The 27,206-nt window shown below is 44.1% G+C and overlaps 1 protein-coding gene across 2 annotated transcripts in view; it reads left to right on the top strand.

Annotated features, from left to right (window-relative positions):
* Window positions 1–2,266: 2,266 nt before the first annotated feature.
* Window positions 2,267–27,206, top strand: part of mrtfbb (myocardin related transcription factor Bb) — a 63,426-nt gene continuing 38,486 nt past the window's right edge. For both annotated transcript variants that reach the window (XM_056287579.1, XM_056287577.1), the window contains exon 1: window positions 2,267–2,380. The gene's annotated coding sequence lies outside the window, so the exon portion shown is untranslated. The remainder of the gene's footprint in view (window positions 2,381–27,206) is intronic.

The following is a 27,206-nucleotide window of genomic DNA, read 5'->3' as shown; positions in this document are numbered from 1 at the left end:
TCCTGTTTAAAATTGGCACCTGCTATGTTTACATTTTTACTTGTTTTCAAGTAATAATCATTAAATACAAACGTACACATTGGGAGCTCTAATTTGGGAGTATCATCAAATGCCAGTCATGTAGACGATATAGATTTCATCATGCCAAGTAATGTTATGTCCTGTGGATGTGGTGGTGACACTATCAATGCACTGCAAAGCACAGATCTTGTCACTATTTCTGCCGTATTTGTCCCCAGAGATGGAGGGACCATCCCATTTATGATTCCAACAAATTGGTCTTTTTTTTATTTCAGTGAGCTGCCGCCGTGGTATTTCAACACAGAAGGGCAGTCCATTTATTTTTTCTCAGGTTTCATTTCTCTCTGCAAATTTAATCTGCCCGACTCGTATATCTCCCAGTGTTTTCCACTGCAGTGTTTCTAAGCAGATTTTTGGCTTAAGACGCTTTGCTTCGTCTGCTGAGACTGAAACCGACAGTTGTTTGTATCGCAGCTGTAAATTTAGTCCAGGGATAGTTGCTTCATGTGATTTTCTCTCTTGACTATGTAGAAATGTTAAATGTGAATGCACAGGCAGATTTTTAGTCTTTGTCTATGTGGTGGATTGGATGGATTGCAATGGGGGGGATGGGGGAATTTTGTGTGCTTTTAATTTGTTAGGTTGTATCAGTCAAATCAGAGGACATGTTTGTAGAGCAATGTTATATCATTTATTTGTTTAAAATACATAATGGCATTTTGGTTATAACAAGGTAAAGAATCGCTTGAGTAATTTGGTTGTGTTTTATCCTTTAACAGTGGTATTTCAAAGTTATTCCTCCACAGGGCCATGCACATTTAGAAGGATAGGGCTATGGGCCACCACAATGGCACATCAATATGAACGTATCCTCAAGTAAAACCTTGGGTCACATGAAAGTCAAACCTGTCATAATTAAATATTGACTCACATACTGATTCACATCTCCATCCATCCCTCCCTCCCTCCACGAATCATGTAGAGAAAGGGTTCAAGTTAACAACTGGGTAAGTTTGGAATTTGTCTTACTCAACAAGAAGATATAAAGAGACATTCACAACATTTCAAAGTAAAAAACAAAAACAAAAAAACAATCCAGTTAGTCAAGTAAATTCTCTATGAGACAGTGCAAGCCTGTTCCATGCTATAAACAATCATCAGCTGTCATATATATATATGCTTAAGAGATGCTAGTCAATCCGTTCCCATTGTTAAATGTTCTAACACACCTTAATGCCCCGGAATAAACCTGCAGCTATCTGACGAACTCCAATGGCGAGGGCTTTACCGCCCCCCTGTGTCCATTATTAGACTTACAGCAGGATTTTTTTTATTAGTAATAAACTATTCAATTATTACTATTATAATCATAGGAAAATTATAATAACGCATTATAATATTATTATTATCATCGTCATTATTTTGAATAAGAACGGTTCAAATTTTCATGTACACGGACACTTACAGAGAAAACAAGACAAGCAAAATGAGATACATGTATGAAAATCTACTAAAATAACTAAATATTCCAAACTGAAACTAGTTGTATGTTTAAATGTAATTGTCTAAATGTTTGGGTTTTTTCCTGTAAAAATGAAAGAACATACATTTCACTGTTTGAGATGCCCAGTAAACAAACCTCAGGTGCTGCAATGATCATTTGAGAGAGTTTAATTGCTGAGTTGTTTCAGAAGGGGGGGCGTGTTTAAAAGAGAAATAAATGTGAGAAAATTTCATTCTGCAAGTGTGCATCTCCTAAAGCATTTATTCAGATACCAACTTGCATATCTGCAATGTTGGTGATCCTGTGAATGTAAAATCCATTGCTTTCAGGTGTTTGGCTACTAAAAAAAAAATCGTTATACTAGATGGCAGCATTGTCTAAATGATAATGAGAATCTATTGAATTCTGTTCATCCAGTGCTAAATAAGAAAAATCACTGCCCACTAATATATATTGTTTTGCATTGGCATTGCATGGCTGCAACGTCATTATCATGTGAAATTGGCCTTTTTTTAAACATGCTCCCAGCTGAGCCGTGTTCTCAAACAAAGATAACGTGTTCAGATGAAACGGTATCATAATAGCAGGCGTGTAGGGAGACGTATCAATAACTACAGCGACCTTACTTACGTTAAGGGTTAACTTAAATTACATCATTGCTTCAGCCCGGCAACCGAGCAGCCATTTTTTTCTTTCCTTTCTCCGAGACCAATGACTTGACTTCCAGTGGAGGAGTTGGTCCAGCAAGTCAGTCATATCAGCTGTGACACAATGAAAATTCGCGGGTAACGGTTCAGGTGCGGGTGATCATGTAACGCTCCGCCGGTGACGTAGGCGACACGCGCACACAGCGAGGTGAGTAACGCTGGAGCAGCAGGTAACGCGTTGACTTGTCACACTGGCGGATTGATCCAAGTGTCGCTACTCTATCGCGACTCTTCGTTCTCTTGTTGAGTCGAACTACGCGGTCAGTTTTAGCGAAGGAGTCCGCCGTTTCGCCTCGGAAGTCAAACAGCGTTGAGCACTTGAGGGTTGTTATCTGATAGCGAGTGTGCAGTTAAAGCTACAATCCTGAAGATGTGCAGACACACACACACACAGACGAGTGTCCTGTTTGATAACTTGGTAATTACTATTGGTGGGTTGGACCCTGGGCTGCTTCCTAATCCGCATACTACCCATACTAGTATATTAAGTGAGGTAAAGTGAGTTTGTAGGGTGTCTACGCTGTGTCGTATGCAGAGTTAGTGTACGTGACAACCGCACACTACATACTATATCAGCAAGCATGTCTGAGTATGCAGACCCATATGATGCTCCCAAATGTATTGTGGTTGCGTGCATCAGCAGACCTGTGAAGTGGTTTCTTCACTTTGCCTCCCGAGGAGCACCCCCCCCCCCTCGTTCTGTTTGGTTTAGTCAATGGAAACATTAATGGGACTATTTGTTCACTGCTGTACACTATTTTTGTTATGCCTGGCATGTAACCTAGCCAAGAGAAACATGTCTTACGGCCACACCTGACCTCTTTGCATCTGCTCAGCATGTGGCGATTATACAGTAGTGTTTATTGCAAGATAATGGTTATGATTATGTTGAAAATATGCAAGGAATAATAACAAGACGCTCAGTTGTCACTTCAAGGAGACGTAACTACTAGTTTCCCAGACCTTTGGGTTGATTTTATTGTTTTTTTCCTGCATATCTGCCTGCTAGCCACAGTAACTTCAATTCCTCATCAAACTCGCTGCTACCTGCCTTGTTCATCCACGTTTATCAGTGGTGTCGGAGATGTGAAACAACGTGCGTCGTGTCATGTCTCCAGGGGAAGTCAACGACAGCCAACCGTTGTTAACTTGAAACTTGAAACAGTTTATATTACGTGCTAACTGTTTAAAGAGCTATCATTAAAAAGTATGCATGATGTTCATGAGGATATAGTCTTTGCACCATTGCACTGTATCATCTCTTATTTCACCTGTATAACGCAATCTGTAAAACTAGCGAGTTCAGGGGACAGCCGTGAATCCGCCGCAGCCGGGAAGCAAACCCGGGTCTCCCGCACCACGGGCGACTGCGCTAACCAGTCAACTTAAGGGTCCGACTCGTTTGCCAAAGGCCAGCGAGTCTAGTCATTACACCACCACCCACTCACGCCTGTGGGCGCACGCGCTTCCAATGGCCTCACTTTCTCACGATCCCACTTCTGACACCAAATGTAGCGAATTCAGGGGGACAGCCGGGAACCGCCGCCGGAGCGCGAACCCGAGTCGCCCGCACCACAGGCGACTGCGCTAACCAGTCAACTTAAGGGTCCGACTGGTTAGCTAAGGGCTAGCGAGTCTATACATCCGTGATCGTTACACTTGTGTATGTCTGAAGATTGTTGTGTTGTAGCGTTGTTATTCTATGTTACGTACACTGAGAGAGCCACGAAACCGGGGTCAAATCCTAGTGTAAACCCACATGGCCAATAAACATGATTCCGATGGATAATCATGGGTTTGGTACTTAAGTTATCAGGAAGGACGTTTGCTTTCATAATCATCAGGAATTTAACTTTAATCCCTGTGAATGCTCTTTCTCAGGAGAATTATGAGCATTTCCCCTGACAGGCTTGTCACACTATTATTGTTGTTGTGGTATTTTCTTTTTTTCTAGCTTGAGTGAGCTTTCAGTTCATCTAAGTATTTTGTCATTATCAAGCCTCAGCTCAATTTGGTTCTTTGGTTATTTCAGAATCATCCGGTTTCGTGGCTCTCTCAGTGTACTTAACATAGAATAACAACACTACAACACAACAATCTTCAGATATATACACAAGGATTGATGTATATAGGCGAAATAAGAGGTGATAAAGTGCAATGTTGCAGAGACTATATCAGAGATGCTGAAATAAATGTTAGCAGGTTAATTAAAAATACATGCCTGAGGTAGATGGACATGGCATTTTGTACTGTATCAGATGTTTTTGTATCCTTAGTCACCCAACTAGTTCATATGAGTATGCAATTCTTCATTTTTGAATATAGCTATAGAAGAAAAAAGTAATATCCCAATGCAGAAAGCGGCCAGCAGAACAGATGAGGACCCCGTGGTCGCATCCTGCGAGCAGGCCCATGTTTCTCAGCAAAAACCCCTGGTTATAATCTGTAGCTTGAGAAAACTACGACCTGTGATGACTAGCAATTTAGAAAAGAGTGAAACAAAAGTCATGTTTTCAAGTCCCACCCAGTCATATCAGAGTAATTATCTTAGTCAGGGAAGCTCAGTGTTGTGTAGTCTGCCTGGGTGGTGTAGGATCACTCTCCCAGGAACCTTTGACCTCAGCGCTCTGTGATACACATGTGATGTGGGTGTGGAATCTGAATTGTACCGCTTCAGGGCCTGAGCAAATACTACATCCATTCCAGGCATGGCTGTGAATGATGGAGGAAGGAAGTGTCTGTAATCAGGGTAACTTCGTGTTTCCCATAGCAGAGGCAGGAAGTATATCAATTCCTGGGAGATGACAGTCAATGAATGGAGGGAACAATTCAGACTGACAGACAAAGGGAGGGGAAATTAGGTAGCTTTTATTCTTGCTTTTTACGGAGATTCTGGACAACCTGATGCACAATATGTTGTGTGTTATGTACCACTGCAAGTGATTACGATCGTTTTCTCTGTATGAAGGTTGTTTGATTCTGAAATTGTGAAAAGGGAGGTGGATTGGTTTGTAGCAACACAGTCATGTACTTTGCTTTTAAGATAAGATAAGATAGATGTTATTTATTTCTGGGAAATGACAGTCAGTTCCCCTGCCTGCTGCCCAATGACTGCTGGGATAGGCTCCAGCATCCCGCGGCCCTACTTAGGATAAGCAGTGCGTATAATGGGTGAATGGATGGACAGTCAGTTTGCAGCAGCAAGACATAAACAGTGCAAAAAGCAAATGTGCTGCAAAATGCAAGAGAAAGAAAAGAAAAATCAAGAAAAATAGGAACACTACATGCAATATGCATAGCACAGAGTACAGATGATATATGTTAAGAAGCACAACTTTCTCACCATCACAAGTGGAGGGTTGAAATTTGATAAATGCATTTTGCTGATCTGAAAATGGAGCATATCAAGCTCCACCCTCTTAATTTGTTTTGCCAATTTGCATCGTGTTTTTGTGACCAGTCCACCGACATTATCTGAATATCCACAGGGCTAAATTGTCTAAGATATGTACCAGTTATTCAAGGGGACCCTTTCACTGTGTACAGTCAAACTCGAGCCCTAGCATTTAGTCAGAGCGCCCCCTGCAGGGCATGACAGTGAAACGTCGCCTGATTCCTCTCAGATTGGAACAAGCACAACTCCACCTCCCTTGCACCTCGACTCGCACCAAAAAATCGAGTAATTCGATCCGTCCATGTATCTCCTCAAGCTGAACAATTTTTCCATTTTGGCTTGGATAAAACGTTGGAAAAGAGGGGCAGGCTATAACTCCTTTGCCATGGATTAACGAAAGGAAGTCGCTGCATCGTGCATGATGGACGACATGTTTACTGTGGCTTTGTCACTTGTTTGTTTTGTTACACCACAGTTCTGCCCTGCAATACCAGAGAATAAAGGCATCATGCTTTTCTCTTTTTCGAACAACTGATTTAAGGCTTCTGAGTCTGGACTTGTATCGAGGGCAGGAGTTTGATGCCTCCCTCGTGATCTGCGCTGTGTTTTCTCAGCCCTCCTGTCCATTTGTGTTGAAGTTCGAGGCCATGGTTACAGTGTTATTTGTGCCTGTTTTTCCAGTGAACAAAATGTTATTCCTGATCTGGGGACACTGAAATGCATGCCCACCACTAAGCCCAACTGGTTGTTTGAGGAGTGCAGGAGGGCCAAAGAGGAGGCAAGAAGTGGGTACATACTAAAAACGTGATGAAGGCTTATATAATTCAGTTTTGTTAGTTGTTTTTTTTAAACGATAAAATTTCACGTTCAGCACTAAAATTGTCTTCCGAACCTTGAAAAAAAGAGGATGTGAGAGTTTAATATTTTTTTCTTGCCATGGTTCAACACGGTAAACATGCGTTGCCAGAGGACTATTTAATGATGGTGGAAAGTCTGGTACAGTAATTTGTGTTACCAGCTTTTTTCACACCTCACGGAGTCCAATGAAAGTTTTTCTGATGACATCATCACAATATCTTGCGAGGTGCCAAACGCTAAGACCAGGTTTCAGTTGATGTCAATTAGATGTGAAATGCATTTCAATTTTGTACAGTGTGAGCCCTATAATCAACATTAAGTTTGAAGCTTTCCCTGTGAGTCAGCAGGGCTGCAGGACTGCAGTCGTATTACACAAAGAACAACGCAGCTCAGCATTCTGCTAAACTACTGCAGATGGAGCTCTTTAATGCTTCAGGTATCCAAAACTAAATAAGAGAATTGATTTAATTAGCCTTGCATCCTTTGTTCATACTATATGAACTCATCAGATGAAGAAAGAAAGACATTTGGGAAAAAAAGTCTTTTTTTCACTGTCTTTGGCCCATTTAATCTATTGTTTCAGTGTTTTGATTTGACTATCTTTTTTTGCTGAGGTCTCAGTGCACTTTTTTTGGAGGGGGGGGGGTTTCCCTATTTTTCTCCCTAGTTGTATCCGACCAATTACCTCACTCTTCCAAGCTGTCCCGGTTGCTGTCCCACCCCCTCTGCTGATCTGGGGAAGGCTGCAGACTACCACATGCTTCCTCCGATACATGTGGAGTCACCAGCCACTTCTTTTCACCTGACAGTGAGGAGTTTCGCCAGGGGGACATAGCACGTGGGAGGATCATGCTATTCCCCCCAGTGCCCGCTCCGCCCCAAACAGGTGCCCCGACCTACCAGAGGAGACACTAGTGCAGCGACCAGGACACATATCCACATCCGGCTTCCCACCCGTAGACACGTACAGCCAATTGTGTCTGTAGGGGCGCCCGACCAAGCCGAAGGTAACATTGGGATTCGCACCGGCGATCCCCGTGTTGGTAGGGTAGGCGATGGAATAGACCGCTACGCTACCCGGATGCCCCTCAGTGCACTTTTAATGTGCACAAAACACTTACGGTATCCATTTGATTTTACTGCAGCTTTTTTTTTACTGGTATTATCTCAACAGCTTAAGTTCCTCACTTCATGCTCTCACTTCTTACTCTCTTTTTTTGGGGGGGGGTGGGGTATGGGCATGGCTATCTACTTAGCAATGTGTTAACGCTGTGTGCTCTGCAATCTACTGTGACACTATACAAAACAGCTATTCCCTCCCTTGGACCCCCCCCAGACCCACATAGTGGGTCTCAGCATGCCAATGAGCAAACTAAGTTATTTTTGTCCACGCTTGAGTCACCTCATCCACCGCCATCCACCTCCAAAGTGACCCCCCCGCCAAGAGCGGAGCTGGCTGGACGCAGCCGCGAAGAGAAATGTGGGGGTGGGGGTCCTGTGTGAAGTCCTTTGCACAGGCCACAGGGGAGGTTATTAGACTTATGGGAAAGTTATGGTGGTTGAAATCATGGAATTCTAGTGGGGAGGTGTGAAGGAAATCCCCTTGGCTGTAGCTGCAGCACTCTGTGTTCGTATGTGACCACATCCTCCTCCATCACACCCAGACAGTGCTGTTGTTTTATCCTTCCCCAGCTGATTTGCAAGCTTATAGTATCGGCTATTTTTAGCTGCATGTTTCCTTGTACTTTGTAGCAGAAACCCAATATCGTGTCATTCTTTTTCCATCCTAAACTCGACAGATGAGCACTGCTAAACAAAGGCTGTATTGACATAGTATTATTTGCAGTTATTTTTTAGGAATTATTGATGTACAGTAATTCCGAAACTTGCAAAATTGTATTGGCGAATAAAACTTCTCCTTTCTATACTGGTGAGTCAATCATTGGCCATTTGACACCAGATACCATTGTGTTTAAGCCAATAGTTTCATTATTGCTCTGCTCTTGGCCCCTGAAAGACCTCCTTTCACAGGTCTGAGCTCTGCTTTCAACGGGCATCTATTAAAATTCATTTTATGGGACGTTCATATTATGTTGTACTTGTGTGTCTCCAGCCCTGATCAATGGTGACCCTTCATCAAAATTCAGCACTTGGATGTATTACCCATATTCAGAATTTCTGTAATACCACTACTGGTATACTTCATCAGGCTTCTGAATAATGTGACAAAGAGAAACAATGTAAACTGAGACAGTAATGGGCCTAAAACGACCCTAGAGGAACATTGCACATAAAAGAGCTGAAGACAATGACGCATTTCCCACATAAACAGAAAACGCTCCACCAGAGTGGAATGAGCTGAATCAATAGAGTGCGATGTTGTGAGTGAGTGTGATTCATTAGAGCAGTATTATCCACCGTATCAAACACAACACTGAGATCCAGAAGACCTTTGGATGGGGCAGATGCCAGCATCTGCAGCAGGAGAAGCGCTCCCATGGCTTTGGTGAGCTCTTAAGCCAGACTGCAGGATTTTAAAGTTCTCGCAGCACCACGGCGTACGGCCATTTTAACCTGTGCTCCCACCAAAATGATCACGAGTGACGAAGGCAGTTTTAGGTGTGAACCCGAAAGGGTACCCTGATATCCTCCATCTTTTCTATGCATTAGCTGAAAAGCTCGCCCTTTTCAGGGGTGGCCTCTGAATGACGTTTGAAGGAAGGAGTTGCTGACCTTAAACGAAGCCTTAGGAGTTCTTTGAAATGAGTTCAAATGAGAAACAATACGCTCAAGCCTCTTTGACAGCTTTTTGTTATTTAGACATGAGGTACCTTTAGATTCTCAAATGAGGTTTGAGGTTCGTTCAGCTTTCATTTCCTTTCAGCTTTCCTGCCTCGTCCCCTAGCATAACAGACCGTGTATGTTCACTGAGCCAAGGCAAAGTAATGAGTTTCATTTTTCCAACTTAAAAAATGAGCAACTGAGTCAAGCATGGCATGGCAGATCATGAACCACCTCAACGGTGATATTTGATTGTGGATCAGATAGAAATCTAATAAGTTACTGCAGAGAATGCCTCGCAAAATCTTATTTTGACTGAATCCAGGATAGGCAAGCAGGGGGGCGACTGTTGGCTCAGGGCCGAACACAGGCAACACAACTGCAAAACAACAGCTTCATCATGAGTCACCAAAACATTCCCCCTATCAAACTCATGCATGGTAAAAGCAAGGGATGAATGAAGGCTAAGTGTGTGTCCCTTGGTGTGGGTAGACCTGTTAATAGTTTGAATAGCATTAAATGGTTCATGGAAGGTTTATAAAACTATAGATACGTTTTCTTTATTAATCCCCTTGGGGAAACTCAGTTACTGCAAATTAACCCGTCCTAGCTGTGATCTGTGTAGCTAGCAGCAGTGGGCTACCGCCTTCATGCAGCGCCCGGGGACCAACTCCAGTTCTTTTCCCATTGCCTTGGTCAGGGGCACAGACTGGAGTATAAACAATAACATGCATGTTTCTTTTAATGGTCGGGGAAACCGGAGCACCCGGAGAAAACCCACCGCAGACATGGGGCGAACATGCAAACTCCACACAGAGGACGACCTGGGATGACCCCCAAGGTTGGACAACCCTGTGGTTCAAACCCAGGAACTTCTTGCTGTGAGGTGATAGCGCTAACCACTGGGCCACCGTGCCGCATATGAGAGGATGGGAGGGACAATAAACACAAATGTTAAGTGCGCTTGTCGCAGAAAGGCATAATGATCAAAAACAGCCCACAGAGTTCTTGAATAAATCCACTTTTCTGTTTGGGTGGTGGTGGTTGTGGGGTCTTCGGTGGTGAAGTTGCTAAGAAAGATAGGTGCACACTTAAAATCATCTTGATGAATAACTGCCAGGCCACTGCCATGGCTGGATAACTGGGGCTGCTAAAATAATGAGTAATTAGGAGATGCTTCAGCCAAAGGAGCAGAGTCACCCTAGCCAAGTTTTGCTGATCAAAAAGAAGTCTAGGTTGTTTGACAGACTAAAAGCTTCCTGGCATCTCTGGGGTTATTGCATTAATGTGTAGTTTATCTATGGTCGCAGAAAGTCAGTAGAGTGGGCATCCAGGTAGCATAGCGGTCTATTCCGTTGCCTACCAACATGGGGATCACCGGTTCGAATCCCCGTGTTACCTCCGGCTTGGTTGGGTGTCTCTACGGACACAATTGGTCGTGTCTGCGGGTGGGAAGTTGGATGTGGGTATGCGTCCTGGTCGCTGCACTAGCACCTCCTCTTATTGGTCGAGGCACCTGTTCGGGGGGAAGGGAATAGTGATCCTCCCACACGCTATGTCTATATGTATGTCGTCCCCCTGGCGAAACTCCTCACTGTCGGGTGAAAAGAACCAGCTGGCAATGCCACATGTATTTTAAGAGGCATGTGGTAGTCTGTAGCCCTCCCCGGATTGGCAAAGGGGGTGGAGCAGTGACCGAGACGGATCGGAAGAGTGGGGTAATTGGCCAGATGCAATTGGGAAGAAAAAGGGGTAGAAAAAAAAGAAAGTCAGTAGAGTGAGACCCAGTGTTCATAATTTGTCATATCATAGCTGCCCAATGTATTTGTGACTGCCTGTCTCTTGTTTGTACCAGCGTACTGGTAAATTGCCAAATGTATGTCTGGATAAGTATAAGAATAAGTTGCCTGTAGTGAATTTGACTGCAGTAATCTTCATGACAGGTGGGAGCAAAATGGACGCTGTCTGCTTACTCAGCTCACCTCACAGTTTGTCTAAGGGACCAAATACAATCTGGTGTGTGCACATGACTTTGTTTGGTTTTATTGTGTTTTTTACAATACATGAGTGTATGTTGTTTCCAGTGACGACACTAATGTAAACAGTGCTGCAAAAGGCAGGCCTATTTTAGCCTCCGCTGGCAGCTGCATGTACGTAGCATGGCTTCAAAAGAACTCGATGTCTGCAGGGATTTCCCTTTGGCTTTCCCACCATCTGTTGAGAGCTGCAGAGCGACCGACGGCGGGGGGTGGGGGTGGTTGGGTGGGGGCTTGATACGATGAGGGGGTGAATGAGATGGTGCTAGGGAGTATTTTGTAGGGCTCCCCCGTGTAAATGGCCAGCCAGTCTCACAGGCGGGCACTTCCAAGTCCCAACATTTTCAGCCTTTTTCCAACATGACTAAAATGTGTGTATAAAGTTGTCCAATAAATCTTAAGTTTATTTTTAAGTTGCTGGTGTCAGCATGAATAAATACGTTCTGCAGAGAAATATTTCTAGCAGTATGTGTTGTGCAGATGGGTATTTCTAGTAGTATGAAGGAATAAGCTCAAGTTGCATGCAGTTGATGCTCTTTAGACTAAGCATCTATCTCCAGTGTAGTGTTGGAGCGTCCAGTGTTTTACAAAGTATTTGGATCCACGTGGAAGTTGCTACACACGATGCCTGTACTGACAATAACACCATGGCAACCGCTCGGGCCACTGAATTACAAATGAAGGAAAAACCGAACACCATACTAACTTGTGAGCTCAGTGTTTCACAACCTCGCAATCAATCATCCTGAACCTCCAACCTGATGCTGTGGAAAAAAGGGCTCCAGCTTACAAAGGCTCAGAGCTGTCAGGGTTCGATCCAGCTGAACGTCAGTCTGCGGTGTAGCTGCAGCACACACTCAGCAAGTTTGAAAGCCAGGCCCAGGAATGGCTCTCAAGTCAGCCTGACATTTTAGCATAGCGTTGCACAGGAGTGAGATCAAGTTAGCGCTGTGGATGGAGCTGCCTGTATTCACTTGCAACTAGTTTTTGCGTTACTTCAAACGTGAAGTAAGTGGCATGTCTTATCCCCTCCTGCTCATTTGAGGCGGGGTTTCGCAGCAAACAACAACATGAGCTTCCAAGGAGCTGCAAGCGACTCCCACGCCGTGCATCTGAACTTGATTTCAGTGTGCACATCATCAGCCACCATCAGAACAGCATGAGGCCTTGTTCCAGGGCGGGCTTTCATACCCTGTAAGTGGTGGTTTTAAATCGGCTCAAGGGGTTTTTCGGGTATGTTATTGCTGGCTACCCAGGCTTGCTTAATTTCTTACGAGTTGAAAGCTACACTTGACCCTATAAGTTTCGGAGTTTGATTTGATGTTGAGATTGTACTTGGAGCAAAGTAACCAAAGGACAAGAGATTTGATGCTAGTGAGGACATTGATGTTCAGCAACAATATCAGAATCATGTTTATTGGCCATGTAGGTTTGCATATACATGGAATTTGACTCTGGTTTCATTGTTCTCAGTGTACTTAACATGGAATAACAACAAAACAATACAACAATCTTCAGATGTATACACAAGGATTGACTTATACAGGCGAAATAAGAGGTGATAAAGTGTAATGGCACAAAGAATATATCAGAGATGCTGAAATAGGTGTTAGCAAGTTACTTACGTATACATGCCTGAGGTAGATGGACATGACAGAGCGTACCAGTATACGTACAATGTACCGTAGAGTATATACAAAATGGTTAGATTTATTGACAGTGTTTGTTAAAAAGAGAGTAGATTTTTGCATTTGATACGAATTAGCATATTTAAGAGTCGGATATAATTTATTGGGTCACAGTGATGGGGCTGCTTTATACTTCCTCGCCACTTTCCCACCACCACAATTACGTGTTTTAGTACAAGCTCTTTCGATGCAAACCGGTCTTTCTGATGTCACCAATAGAAATAGCTAACCAGTAATGACACAGAACAGTCAGGGATGGAAAATACACACACAGGAAACACACGTTGTTTGTGCAGGAAACGTTGCTATCCTATGTATCTGAATGTTCTCATTCATCCAGGTCATAGTTATCCAAAGGAATTGAATCAAGTGCAACTGGACTTGGTTATATATCCGTGAAGACGTTTCACCTCTCATCCAAGAGGCATCATCAGTTCGTGCCATTCTGACTAGACCAAGCTAGTCTGACTGGCTGGTGATGAAACTCATCATCAATAGCTCTGATAACGACTCCAAAGAGGATAAATATCTGAGTTTCATCACCAGCCAGTCAGACTAGCTTGGTCTAGTCAGAAAGGCATGAACTGAGGAAGCCTCTTGGATGAGAGGCGAAACGTCTTCACGGATATATAACCAAGTCCAGTTGCACTTGATTCAATTCCTTTGGTTGCTATTCTAATGACCGAGGGCTGTGTTGTGATGTCATTACCACATGTAACTGATGGACGAGAGATGGTGAGGCCCCAGGAGAGTTTGACTACTGTTGAAACTGGTACGGAGGAAAATGATATTGGTGCTGTAGGCAGTGTACTTATTCCAGGATAGACTTTCTGTTAGCCTGGACTCAGCCCAGAACAGCAGAAACTTTTTTATTTTTTCTTGGGGGGGTTCCCGGTTTTTCTCCCCAATTGTATCCGACCAACTACTCCACTCTTTCGAGCTGTGCCGGTCGCTGTTCTACCCCCTCTGCCAATCCGGGGAGTACTGCAAACTACCACATGCCTCCTCCGATACATGTGGAGTCGCCAGCTGCTTCTTTTCACCTGACAGTGAGGAGTGTCGCCAGGGGGACGTAGCGCATGGGAGGATCACGCTATTCCCCCCAGTTCCCCCTGCCCCCCGAACCGACCAGAGGAGGCGCTAGTGCAGCGACCAGGACACATACCCACATCCGGCTTCCCACCCACAGACACGGCCAACTGTGTCTGTAGGAATGCCCGAACAAGCCAGACGTAACGTGTGGATTCGAACTGGCGTTTCCCATGTTGATAGGCAGTGGAATAGACCGCCACGCCACACATACGCTCAACTGCAGAAACATTAATTTAAGAAAAAAAACAAGTTTCTGGAGAGTCTTCACCTTCAAAGCATCATAGATGTTGCCACACTTGAGGTTTCCCAATCACCGCAGAACAAAAATCTTGTTGCTCTCATGGTTGATCATAATTATGTGTGAATTAGTGCTAGTTTTGCATTTTTTTTCTAAATATCAATTGTTCAAAGCTAAAACTTCCTCTTATTTATTTATGCATTTATGGGGAGGGGAGCATTGTTTACAATATGTATCCTTCCACTTCTTTATGGAAAAAACTGTGACTGCTGAGGTAAAAGATACCGCCATTCACATCCACTGCACATGCATGGGTTCACACACACACACACAAACACACACACACACACACACACGATATTTGCACACAGAGTAGAATGTGGATAAATCTTTTTTTTTCACGCGCTGAGGGAATTCGAATGGCATTTTTGAAAACAGTCAGCAAAGTAGACACATGCAAATATCACCAAACAGTTTGGGGTTCATTTAAGTTTTGAGCAACAGTGGAAACTATAATGAGGAGTTGGAAGACTGATGGACTGATGATGTCTGTCTGCCATGAAATGAAATTAGGAAATTTTGCTATGCACCAATGTAGAAACAGGTGGTCTCAGAGCTTTTCCGTTAAACAGAAAGGGAGGTGATGGCAGCCTTTAGTGAGTCATGATCATAGATTATTAGTTAGACATTGATAATATAATGTGCCACAAAAAGGAAAGTTGATATTATAACAAATAAGATTATAATTTATAAAATAATAATATCAAATAATAAAATTATAATAGGAGATTAATGCTGAGGACACTGTGGCGTTCACATTTAATTCAGGAAATGACCCTAAAAAACACAAGGTAGTTGATAGCATATGGATATGCAGTATCATTCCTATCCACTTGACATCCTCAACAAAGTTAAACAATAATATGATATAAAATAATATACATTATATCAGGGGCGATTCTAGGATCTGACATTTAGGGAAGCTCAGCTCCTAATGGGAATGTGACATGCGTACCTTGTTAGACCCCCCCCCCCCGCTAAATCACTTTTCATTTCGTAACAATTAATACATTAATATTTATGTATATCCATCCATCCATTATCCAAACCGCTTATCCTGCTCTCAGGGTCGCGGGATGCTGGAGCCTATCCCAGCAGTCATTGGGCAGGAGGCGAGGAGACACCCTGGACAGGCCGCCAGGCCATCACAGGGCTATTCATGTATATGATGTTTTAATGTATAATAAATAATAACAATAATAAAATGTTTAATGAATTACCATACCATTAAGTAATACGAGTTTTACACCATAAAATATTTTTTTAAGAAAACCAAAACTGGAATATTCACTTTGCCAAAGTATTCAACCCCTTTCACTTTGGCAAACATCAATTAAATTAGGTACACAAAGTTACTTTTAGAAGGAGCCTAATTAGTTGGGTTGTCTGTTGTAGTGTATAATAATAATAATAATAATAATAAGAATACCGCCCAGTGACTGCTGGGATAGGCTCCAGCATCCCTGCCAACCTGAGCGCAGGATAAGCAGTTTGGATAATGGATGGATGGATAATAATAATATGTTTTGGTTTTTTTTTTGGTTTTTTTATTTTGATATAGTTTATTGACCCCCGTAGGGAAATTATGCTCTGCATTTAACCCATCCTAGCTGTGTAGCTATGGGAGCAGTGGGCAGCTGCCATGCAGCGCCCGGGGACCAACTGCAGTTCGTCTTGCCATGCCTCTGTCAAGGGCACAAGCAGGAGTATTAACCCTAACATGCATGTCTTTTTGATGGTGGGGGAAACCAGAGCACCCGGAGAAAACCCACTGCAGACACAGGGAGAACATGCAAACTCCACACAGAGGACGACCTGGGATGACCTCAAGGTTGGACAACCCTGAGTTCGAACCCAGGACCTTCTTGCTGTGAGGCGACAGTGCTAACCACTGCGCCACAGTAGTTAGTGGTTAGTGGTAATAATGATAATAATAAAATGGTCCAGATTTCAGTATAATACACCTGTTGTACAGGGGACCCACATTCAGTTAATGAAACCTGAGGCACAGACTCAATCATCACTTATAAACGTTGTGTACGCACAAAAGAAGGCGTATGCCACTTTCTAAGCAAACTTTGGGATTTATAAAAATCAAACTTGAAAGGAGAATGTGTGGTCCTCCATGTACACTCTGATCCATGCGTACCCACATATACTGGACTCAGATGGCAGAGGGATGAAACACTAGAAACGGGGTGAAATTAATACCAGTGTAAAATAAATGGAAATATTACCTTTCACGTATCATATGTGAAGAGTTCATTTGAAAAAATGGATGAAAGCCATTCTTTTTTCTTTCTTTTTTTTACATTTCTTTGTTAAATTATTGTGTTTTAGAAAAAGGAACACAGAACAAGGTATATATGTGCACAGAAATACAGCACAAATAATGATGAACAAACAATAATTAATAAATTCAAATAATTATTGTTGATGGAAAAAAAGAAAAAGGAAAGAAAAAAAGGGGGGGATACAGCCCTAGATGGCAATCAGTTCAATACAGTTCAACATTCCATCCATCTACTGCAATAATATGATTCTCCAGGAAGTTGTGGAAGATGTTCCAAATGCCCCCAAACTTGACAAGCTTATTCTTTGTGATGTCACTTATCTTTACTAAAGCAAAGTAAAAAGTTACATCTTTCAGCCGTTGTGAAATTACACAGGTTGTTTCTTGCATCCATGAGCAGGCTATACACTGTTTATCTTCCAAAAAGCAGATGTTGAGTAGGGATCTTACATTTTAAGAGGTCACAAAACTACTACGACTACTTTCCGCTGCTCCTGTTAGGGGTCGCCACAGTGGATCATCTGTTTCCATTTCTTCCTGTCTTCTGCATCTTCCTCTGTTACATCAGCCACCTGCATGTCTTCCCTCACCACATCCATAAACCTCCTCTTTGGCCTTCCTCTTTTCCTCTTTCCTGGCAGTTCCATATCCTTCTGCCAATATACCCAGCATCTCTCCTCCACACATGTCCAAGCCATCTCAATCTTGCCTTTCTTGCTTGTCTCCAAACCGTCCAACTTGAGCGGCCCCTCTAATATAATCGTTCCTAATCCTGTCCTTCTTCATCACTCCCAGTGAAAATCTTAGCATATTCAACTCTACCACCTCCAGCTCCACCTCCTGTCTTTTCGTCAGTGCCACTGTCTCCAAACCATATAACATAGCTGGTCTCACAACCATCTTGTAAACCTTCCCTTTAACTCTTGCTGGTACCCTTCTGTCGCAAATCACTCCTGACACTCTTCTCCACCTGCTCCACCCTGCCTGCAATCTCTTCTTCACCTCTCTTCTGCACTCCCCATTACTTTGGACAGTTGACCCCAAGTATTTAAACTCATATGCCTTCGTCACCTCCACTTCTTGCATCCTGACCATTCCACTGTACTCCCTCTCATTCACGCATAGGTATTCTGTCTTCCTCCTACTGACTTTCATTCCTCTTCTCTCCAGTGCATACCTCCATCTCTCCTCAACCTGCACCCTACTCTTGCTACAGATCACAATGTCATCCGCGAACATCATCGTCCATGGAGACTCCTGCCTGATCTTGTCTGTCAACCTGTCCATCACCATTGCAAACAAGAAAGGGCTCAGAGCCTATCCCTGATTTAATCCCATCTCCACCTTGAACCCATCTGTCGTTCCAACCGCACACCTCACCATTGTCACACTTCCCTCATACATATCCTGCACCACTCCTACATACTTCTCTGCAACTCCTGACTTCCTCATAAAATACCACACCTCCTCTCTCGGCACTCTGTCATATGCGTTCTCTAAATCTACAAAGACACAATGCAACTCCTTCTGGCCTTCTGTATATTTCTCAATCAAAATTCTCAAAGCAAACATCGTGTCTGTGGTGCTCTTTCGTGGCATGAAATCATACTGCTGCTCGCTAATAGTCACCTCTCCTCTTAACCTAGCTTCTATTACTCTTTCCCATATCTTCGTGCTGTGGCTGATCAACTTTATACCTCTGTAGTTGCCACAGTTCTGCACATCGCCCTTGTTCTTGAAAATCGGTAACAGTATGTTTCTTCTCCACTCCTCAGGCATCCTCTCACTTTCCAAGATTGTGTTAAACAATCTATTTAAAATCCCCACTGCCATCTCTCCTAAACATCTCCATGCCTCCACAAGTATATCATCAGGACCAACTGCCTTTCCACTCTTCATCCTCTTCACAACTGCCCTCACTTCCTCCTTGCTAATCCGCTGAACTTCCTGATTCACTATGCCTACATCATCCAACCTTCTCTCTCTCATTTTCTTCATTCATCAGCCCCTCAAAGTACTCCTCCCACCTTCTCAGTACGCTCTCCGCGCTTGTCAGCACATTTCCATCTCTATCCTTGATCGCACTAACTTGCTGCACATCCTACACTAGCTCGGGCCCCCTGTTTAGCCAATCGGTACAAGTCCTTTTCTCCTTCCTTAGTGTCTAACCTGTCAGACAACTCACCATACGCCTTTTCCTTTGCCTTTTCCACCTCTCTCTTTGCTTTACACTGCATCTCTTTGTACTCCTGTCTACTTTCTTCATCTCTCTGACTATCCCACTTCTTCTTTGCCAACCTATTCCTCTGTACAATTTGCTGTACTCCTCATTCCACCACCAAGTCCCCTTGCCTTCCTTCCTCTGTCCTGAGGACACACCAAATACCTTCCTAGCTGTCTCCCTCACTATTTCTGCAGTGGTTGCCCAGCCATCCGGCAACTCGTCACTACCACCCAGTGCCTGTCTTAACTCCTCCCTGAACTCCACACAACAGTCTTCGTTCTTCAACTTCCACCATTTGATCTTCGGCTGTGTCTTCACTCGCTTCCTCTTCTTGGTCTCCAAAGTCATCCTACAGACCACCATCCGATGCTGCCTAGCTACGTTCTCCCCTGTCACCACCGTGCAGTCTCCAATCCCTTTTAGATGGCGCCTTCTACATAAGATATAGTCCACCTGTGTGCACTTTCCTCCACTCTTGTATGTCACCCTGTGTTCCTCCCTCTTCTTGAAATATGTATTCACCACAGCCATTTCCATCCTTTTCGCAAAATCCACCACCATCTGTCCTTCTCTCTCCTTGACACCATACCTACCCATCACCCCCTCATCACCTCTGTTCCCTTCACCAACATGCCCATTGATGTCTGCTCCAATCACCACTCTCTCCTCCTTGGGTACCCTCTGTACCACGTCATCCAGCTCACTCCAGAATTCTTCTTTCTCTTTCATCTCACACCCAACTTGCAGGGCATATGCACTGATAACATTCAGCAAAACACCTCCGATTTCCAGCTTCATACTCATCACTCTATCTGACACTCTCTTCACCTCCAGCACACTCTTGACATACTCTTCCCTCAGAATTACTCCTACCCCATTTCTCCTCCCATTCGCACCATGGTAGAAGAGTTTGAACCCACTTCCGATACTCCTGGCCTTACTCCCCTTCCACCTGGTCTCTTGCACACATAGTATGCCTACCTCTCTTCTTTCCATCATATCAGCCAGCTCTCTCCCTTTACCAGTCATACTGCCAACATTCAAAGTTCCGACTCTCACCTCCACACTGCTACCTTTCCTCCTCTCTCACTGCCTCTGGACATGCCTTCCCCCCTCTCCTTCTCCTTCGCCCAACAGTAGCATAGTTTCCACCGGCACCCTGCTGGTTAACAGTACTGGTGATGGTCGTTGGTAATCCGGGCCTCGATTGATCCAGTATGGAAATCTTATTTATGATCTGCATATTTGATTTGGCAAAGATTTTATGCCGGATGCCCTTCCTGATGCAACCCTCCCCATTTATCAGGGCTTGGGACCGGCACTAAGAATGCACTGGCTTGTGCATCCTCAGTGGCTGGGTTTAGAGGTCAAAAAACCATCTAGGTAAATATTCATTCATTCATTCATTCATTCATTCATTCATTCATTCATTCATTCATTCATTATTATCCGCTTTTCCGGGGTCTGGTCATGGTGACAGCAAGCTAAGTAGGGCACTACAGATGTCCCTCTCCCCAGCAACGCCCTCCAGCTCCTCCTGGGGGACCCCAAGGTGTTCCCAGGGCAGATTAGACAGTCTGGGGGTTGCTTTTTTTTTCTCCTCCCCCCTCCTCATGTTATGCTTTATTTTCTTCCATCCTTGTCTTCCTGTCCTGTCTACCCCCCTTGTCATATTGTATGTATGTTTATGTATATGTACGGATGGGTTGATGGTTAATTTCGCTGACACCTGTGTCCAGTGACAATAAAGGTTACTTACTTACTTACTTACTTACTTACTTACTTACTTACTTACTTACTTACTTACTTACTTACTTACTTACTTACTTACTTACTTACTTACTTACTTACTTACTTACTTACTTACTTACTTACTTACTTACTTACTTACTTACTTACTTACTTACTTAGTCCCTCCAGCGAGTTCTGGGTCTACCCCGGGGTCTGCTCCCAGTCAGCCGTGTCCGGTAAGCCTCCAAAGGAAGGCGCCCAGGTGGCATCTTAATCAGTTGCCCTAACCATCTCCACTGGCTCCTTTCGATGTGAAGGAGTAGCAGCTCTACTCCAAGCTCCCTCCGGATGTCCAAGCACTTCACCCTATCTCTAAGGCAGAGCCCAGACACCCTACGGAGGAAACTCATTTCAGCTGCTTTTCTCTGCGATCTCGCCCTTTCGGTCACTACCGAAAACTCATGACCATAGGTGAGCATTGGAACGAAGATTGACTGGTAAATTGAGAGCTTTGCCTTCTGCTCAGCTCCTTCTTTGACACAACGGTCCGGTAAGACGTCCACATTACTGCTGATGCTGCACCAATCCATCTGTCAATCTCCCGCTCCATCCTACCCTCACTCGTGAGCAAGACCCCGAGATACCTGAACTCCTTCACTTGAGGCAATAACTCATCCCCAACCCGGAGGGAGCAAGCCACCATTTTCCGGTAGAGAACCATGGCCTCAGACTTGGAGGTGCTGACTCTCATCCCGACCATTTCACACTCAGCTGCAAACCGCCCCAGTACGCACTGGAGGTCGCATTCTGATGAAGCCAACAAAACCACATCATCTGCGAAGAGCAGAGATGCAATTCTGAGGTTCCCAAAATGGACACACTCCTCACCTTCGCTGCACCTTGAGATCCTGTCCATGAATATCACAAACAGAATCAGAGACAAGGGACAACCTTGGCGCAGTCTGACACCCACTGAAAACGTGTTTGACTATGTGCCAAGAATGCAGACACAGCACTCACTTTGGTTATACAAGGACCGGATGGCTTGTAGCAACTGCCTCGGTACCCCATACTCCCACAGTACCCCCCACAGAGTGCCCCGGGGTACACGGTCATAAGCGTTTTCCAAGTCCACAAAACAAATGTAGACTGGCATGTCAAACTTCCATGCCCCCCTCAGCACTTCCGCAAGGGTAAGGAGTTGGTCTGTTGTTCCACGGCCACGACGGAATCCGCATTGTTCCTCCTGGATCCGAGGTTCGACAGTTGGTCAGAGCCTCCTTTCGAGCACCCTAGAGTAGAATTTCCCAGGGAGGCTGAGTAATGTGATGCCCCGATAATTGGAGCACACCCTCCGGTCCCCCTTTTTGAATATGGGAACCACCACCCCAGTCTGCCACTCCACAGGTACTGTCCCTGACCTCCACGCGACACTGAAGAGGCGTGTCAACCAAGACAGCCGAATAATGTCCAGAGCCTTCAGCATCTCAGGGCGAATTTCATCCACACCCGCGCCTTGCCACCGAGGAGCTTTTTAACTACCTCAGAGACCTCTGCCAGGGATATGGGTGGGGCTTCCCCTGAGTCTTCAGACTCTACCTCCTCCACTGAGGATGTGTTAGTCGGGTTCAGGAGCTCCTCAAAGTGTTCTTTCCACCGCTCAACAACATCCCCAGTCCGGGTAAACAGTTCCCCTCCCCGGTTGAACACAGCCTGAGTCAAACCCTGCTTCCCCTTCCTGAGTCTCCGCATGATTTGCCAGAGTTTCCTTGAGGCCAACCAAAAGTCCTCCTCCATAGCCTCGCTGAACTCCCCCCACACCCAAGTTTTTGCTTCCGCGACCGCTGAAGCGGCAGGCCTTCTGGCCTCCCAGTACCTTTCTGCTGCTTCAGGAGACCCCTGGGCCAACGAAGTCTGAAAGGCCTCCTTCTTTAGCCTGATGGCTTCCCTCACAGCCGGTGTCCACCAGTAGGTTCTTAGGTTGCCGCCTCGACAGGCACCGATGACCTTATGACCACAGCTTCTGCCTGCCGCATCTACAATAGAGGCTTTGGTAAATATTCAATATACATAATCTGAGATTAAGAGGCACCTTTTTACCAGTGATCTGACTGGACAGATCCAGCACCTTCTTTCAAAAACAGATTATCTGGGGGTATTCCCACATGCAATGGGACAAAGTTCCTTTCTAGTGATTACATTTAATACAAGTGTCGGGAATAATAGTGTTAAAGTGATGCAACCTAGTTGGACTAATGTACTGTCTGCTTATCCATTTGTACTGCAGTAATTTAGAATGTGTGTTTGCAGATTGCATTTGAACTAAACAGCATGCTTCTGACCATTCTTCCACCATTAAATTATCTTGCAAATCTGTTCTCCATGCTTGTAATAAATTGTGTGAAGACTCTTTGCTCTTGCTTACAAATATATTGTATTATAATGACACCTGCCCCCTAGAAGCTAAAGATTTCAGAATAAGATCTTCTAGGGTAGATAGAGGGGGAAGTTTCAAACTATTACACTGCTTGGCCAATATAAAACTTCGCAATTGAAGATATTTAAAAAAAGTGTTTTCAAGGAATTCCATATGTGACCTTAAGTTCTTCATCCATCCATCCATTTTCCGAACCGCTTATCCTGCTCTCAGGGTCGCGGGCTTAAGTTCTTCAAATTACATAAAATCATTGCCATTATGGAGGTCAGATACCTTAACTATACCCTGAGCTGCCCAAGTCTTGAATCCTGGGTCTGCTCTTTCTGGCTGGAAATCATCATTACCAAAGATTGGAGTAAAGTGAGATAATTGTGTAGTCTCTCCCAAATACATAAGAGCACTATGCCAAATCATGGATGTATTTTTAAGAAAAGGATTTTTAGTCTGTTTGATTAGCTTGCCCTTATCTGCTGAGTACAAATATAAGTTAGAGGAAAATTGGGATTCCATTACGACCAAAGTTGGGTGGTGGTCCTTCACAAAGTAAAACATTTCTGCTCTAATTTGAGTTGACCAATAGTACCAGATAAGATTTAGTAAATTTAATCCACCTCTATCATACGGTAAATGTCATGGCATTCTTATTTTAGTGGTAATCTGGTGTTATATGTGGTGATTTTGCGCCATCTAGTGACTTCCCTTAAAATATAAATGATTTCGTAAATACGTAGTAGTCAAAGGGACGTGACGTCGCCGGTCAAAGTTCATTCTAATTCAGGAAGCTGATTGAAAGAAGTTGTGTGATTACGCTGTTCTCTAGGAAATATTTTAAATTTCCTACTAACTCTCTTGAAAGCGTCCATGCCCTGGGAAGGCTTTGTTTGTAAGTACTGACTTAGAAATGTATTAAGAATATATCGATAGAATGTTTTGAATGCTCGTTTAAAACGCGTTAGCCACGTTAGCTTCGAAAATTCTTCTATGTAACCTGATTGATAGGCTAGGCTAGTACATATCTGTTTGTATGGAATATAAGTAATGACAAGACACATTTATAATGTAAATTTTGTGTTTGTTTGCAGTTTTACAAAAAAAAGAATAACACTCCATTGCTGAACTGAAGACAAGTAAAAGCCTGGAAACTACATCTTGCCTCTGAAGTTCATTGGATGTGTTAACTGTTAGCTGTCTGTCTAGCTGTCCTCCTGTCTGGATCCGACCTAAATAACAGCTTGGTGGGAGTCCTGCTGCGGTTCAGGCGTGAGGTCATAGCAGTAACTCTGGACATAGAACAGATGTTTCAGAGCTTTGTCGTGAGAGAAGACCATCAAAATTTTCTCCGCTTCCTGTGGCATGAGCACAATGATCCTGCTAATGACATCTGTGAGTATCGAATGAAAGTTCATGTGTTCGGCAATAGCCTGTCCCCTTCAGTTGCTATATATGGTCTTCGTTGTGCTGCAGCTCATGGTGAAGAAGAATTCGGGTCAGATGCACGACGCTTCAGTAAGAGGGAGTTCTGTGTTGACGATGGATTCTTGTAAAGGTCCACAGGTAATGAAGTCATCGATCTGCTGAAGCGGATGCAGAAGATGCTTGCCACGTGCAACCTTTGTCTTCACAAAGTTGCATCTAACAGCATCGAGGTTATGGAAGCATTTCCTGTCGATGACCGCGCTAAGGGGCTTAAAGATCTAAACCTGGATGCTGAAGCAACACCCATTCAGTGAAGCCTTGGTCTTAGGTGGGACCTAATGAAAGACACTTTCACCTTTCAAGTTGCTGACTCAGCAAAACCCTGCATGTGCAGAGGTGTCCTAGCCACCATCAACTTTACTTTTTGACCTGTTAGGATTTGCTGCACCAGTAACCATCCAGGGAAAGATGCTGCTCAGGGAGCTCTCAAGTGAGGCCTTACATTGGGTACTTGTCACTACCTGTAGAAAGGGAAGCAGGGTGGAATTCATGGAGAAGCTCTCTCATTGATCTCAAACAGCTACACATTCTGAGACCATATGCTGCTGCTACAATTTCAGCAGTCACCAGAAAAGAGCTACATATGTTCTCAGACACCTCAGTCAAAGCCATTGCAGCAGTTGACTACCTCAAAGTCATTGACACAGAAGAGAAGCCTCGTGTAGGGTTTGTACTAGGAAAGGCCGAATTAGCTCCACAGTCTGCTCTTACAGTCCCGAGATTAGAACTCGGTGCTGCTGTTTTAGCTGTAGAGATTGCAGAGCTCATCACCAGTGAACTGAACTTTGTTCTTGATGCTACTGAATTCTACACAGATAGCAGCGTAATTTTAGGATACATAAGCAACCAGACAAGGAGGTTCTATGTATATGTTAGTAACAGAGTGCAGCGTATCCAAAGATCCTCAGAACCAACACAGTGGCACTATATCTCCACAAGCTGTAACCCAGCCGACATAGGCACACGCACTGTGCCTGCAGCTATGTTGGGTGACAGCGCCTGGCTCAAAGGACCTGCCTTCTTGTTACAAGCCAGCAGAAAGCCAGAAGCTGAAGCATATGACCTTGTTGACCCTGATTCAAACACTGAAATACGAGCACTTGTCACTCACCTGGGCACTTGTGACTTTCAGCTCGGATCTCAGCGTTTTGAGAGCTTTTCTTCATGGAAGAAGCTGATCAGGGCCATAAGCTTGCTCATTGACATCACTGAGTCCTTTAAAAGCAAAGATCAAGACCAGATTACAGTTCATGGCATCACTGCAAACAGCCGCGCACAGTCGAAGAGCTGACAAAAGCAGAGGTCATCATCATCAAATGTGTGTAGCGGGAGGCCTTTGAAGATGAACTTACCTGCATAGCCAGCGGAAAGGATGTTCCTAAACACAGTCCTCTACACAAGTTCAGCGCCTACTGTGATGAAGATGGGAAGATCAGAAAGGTTGGAGTGGAGGTCTCCAAAGATGGAGCTGTCAAGATTTATCTGAGACCAGTGTCCGAGACGGTGCTCCTCATGTCACCTAAAGACTGACTGTTGCCTAACTGTGTTTATGGTGAAGTTAATGCATCATCAGTTCAATCATTAGTTCAATTAATAGTGGTATCTCACAATACCAGACGGGGAGTGTCATGGCATTCTTATTTTAGTGGCAATCTAGTATTATTTTGCGCCATCTAGCGGCTTCTCTTAAAATATGTCTGTGAATATTCTCATTCATCCAGGTCATGGTTATCCAAAGGAATTGAATCGAGTGCAACTGGACTCCCTTAAAATAGAAATGATTTCGTAAATACGTAGTAGCCAAAGGGCCGTGACATCACCGGTCAAAGTTCATTCTAATTCAGGAAGCTGATTGAAAGAAGTTGTGTGATTACACTGTTCTCTAGGGTGGAGTAGGTGGAGAAGAGTGTCGGGAGTGATTTGCGACAGAAGGGTACCAGCAAGAGTTAAAGGGAAGGTTTACAAGATGCTTGTGAGACCAGCTATGTTATATGGTTTGGAGAAAGTGGCACTGACGAAAAGAAAGGAGGCGGAGCTGGAGGTGGTAGAGTTGAAGATGCTAAGATTTTCACTGGAAGTAACGAAGAAGGACATGATTAGGAACGATTATATTAGAGGGACCGCTCAGGTTGGATGGTTTGGAGACAACACAAGAGAGGCAAGATTGAGATGGCTTGGACATGTGTGGAGGAGAGATGCTGGGTATATTGGGAGAAGGAAAGGATACTGAATATGGAGCTGCGAGGAAAGGGGAAAAGAGGAAGGCCAAAGAGGAGGTTTATGGATATGGTGAGGGAAGACATGCAGGTGGCTGATGTGACAGAGGAAGACGCAGAAGACAGGAAGAAATGGAAACGGATGATCCGCTGTGGCGACCCCTAACGGGAGCAGCCAAAAGTAGTAGTAGTAGTAGTAGTGGTGATTACCCCACGTGAGTGTGAACTGAAGAAAGCTGAAAATATTCGACCCGGCCATCTTCTCTTCACTCTAACTACATCTTCAGAGGTCAAATGAGTCTCCTGGAGAAAAACTATTTTGGCTTTTAATTGTCTTATCCTACTCATGACATGCTTTAATGTGACAAGTTTGTTCAAACCTCATACATTCCAAGAGGTGAACTGAAGTTCAGAGGACATGTTGTTATAATATCAACCAAGCTGAGTTGA

The sequence above is a fragment of the Lampris incognitus genome, chromosome 10 (assembly GCF_029633865.1).
Source record: "Lampris incognitus isolate fLamInc1 chromosome 10, fLamInc1.hap2, whole genome shotgun sequence".
NCBI classification, from domain to species: Eukaryota; Metazoa; Chordata; class Actinopteri; order Lampriformes; family Lampridae; genus Lampris; species Lampris incognitus.
The sequence above is the reverse complement of the archived record's forward strand: the minus strand, read 5'-3'. Positions and strand labels throughout refer to the sequence as shown.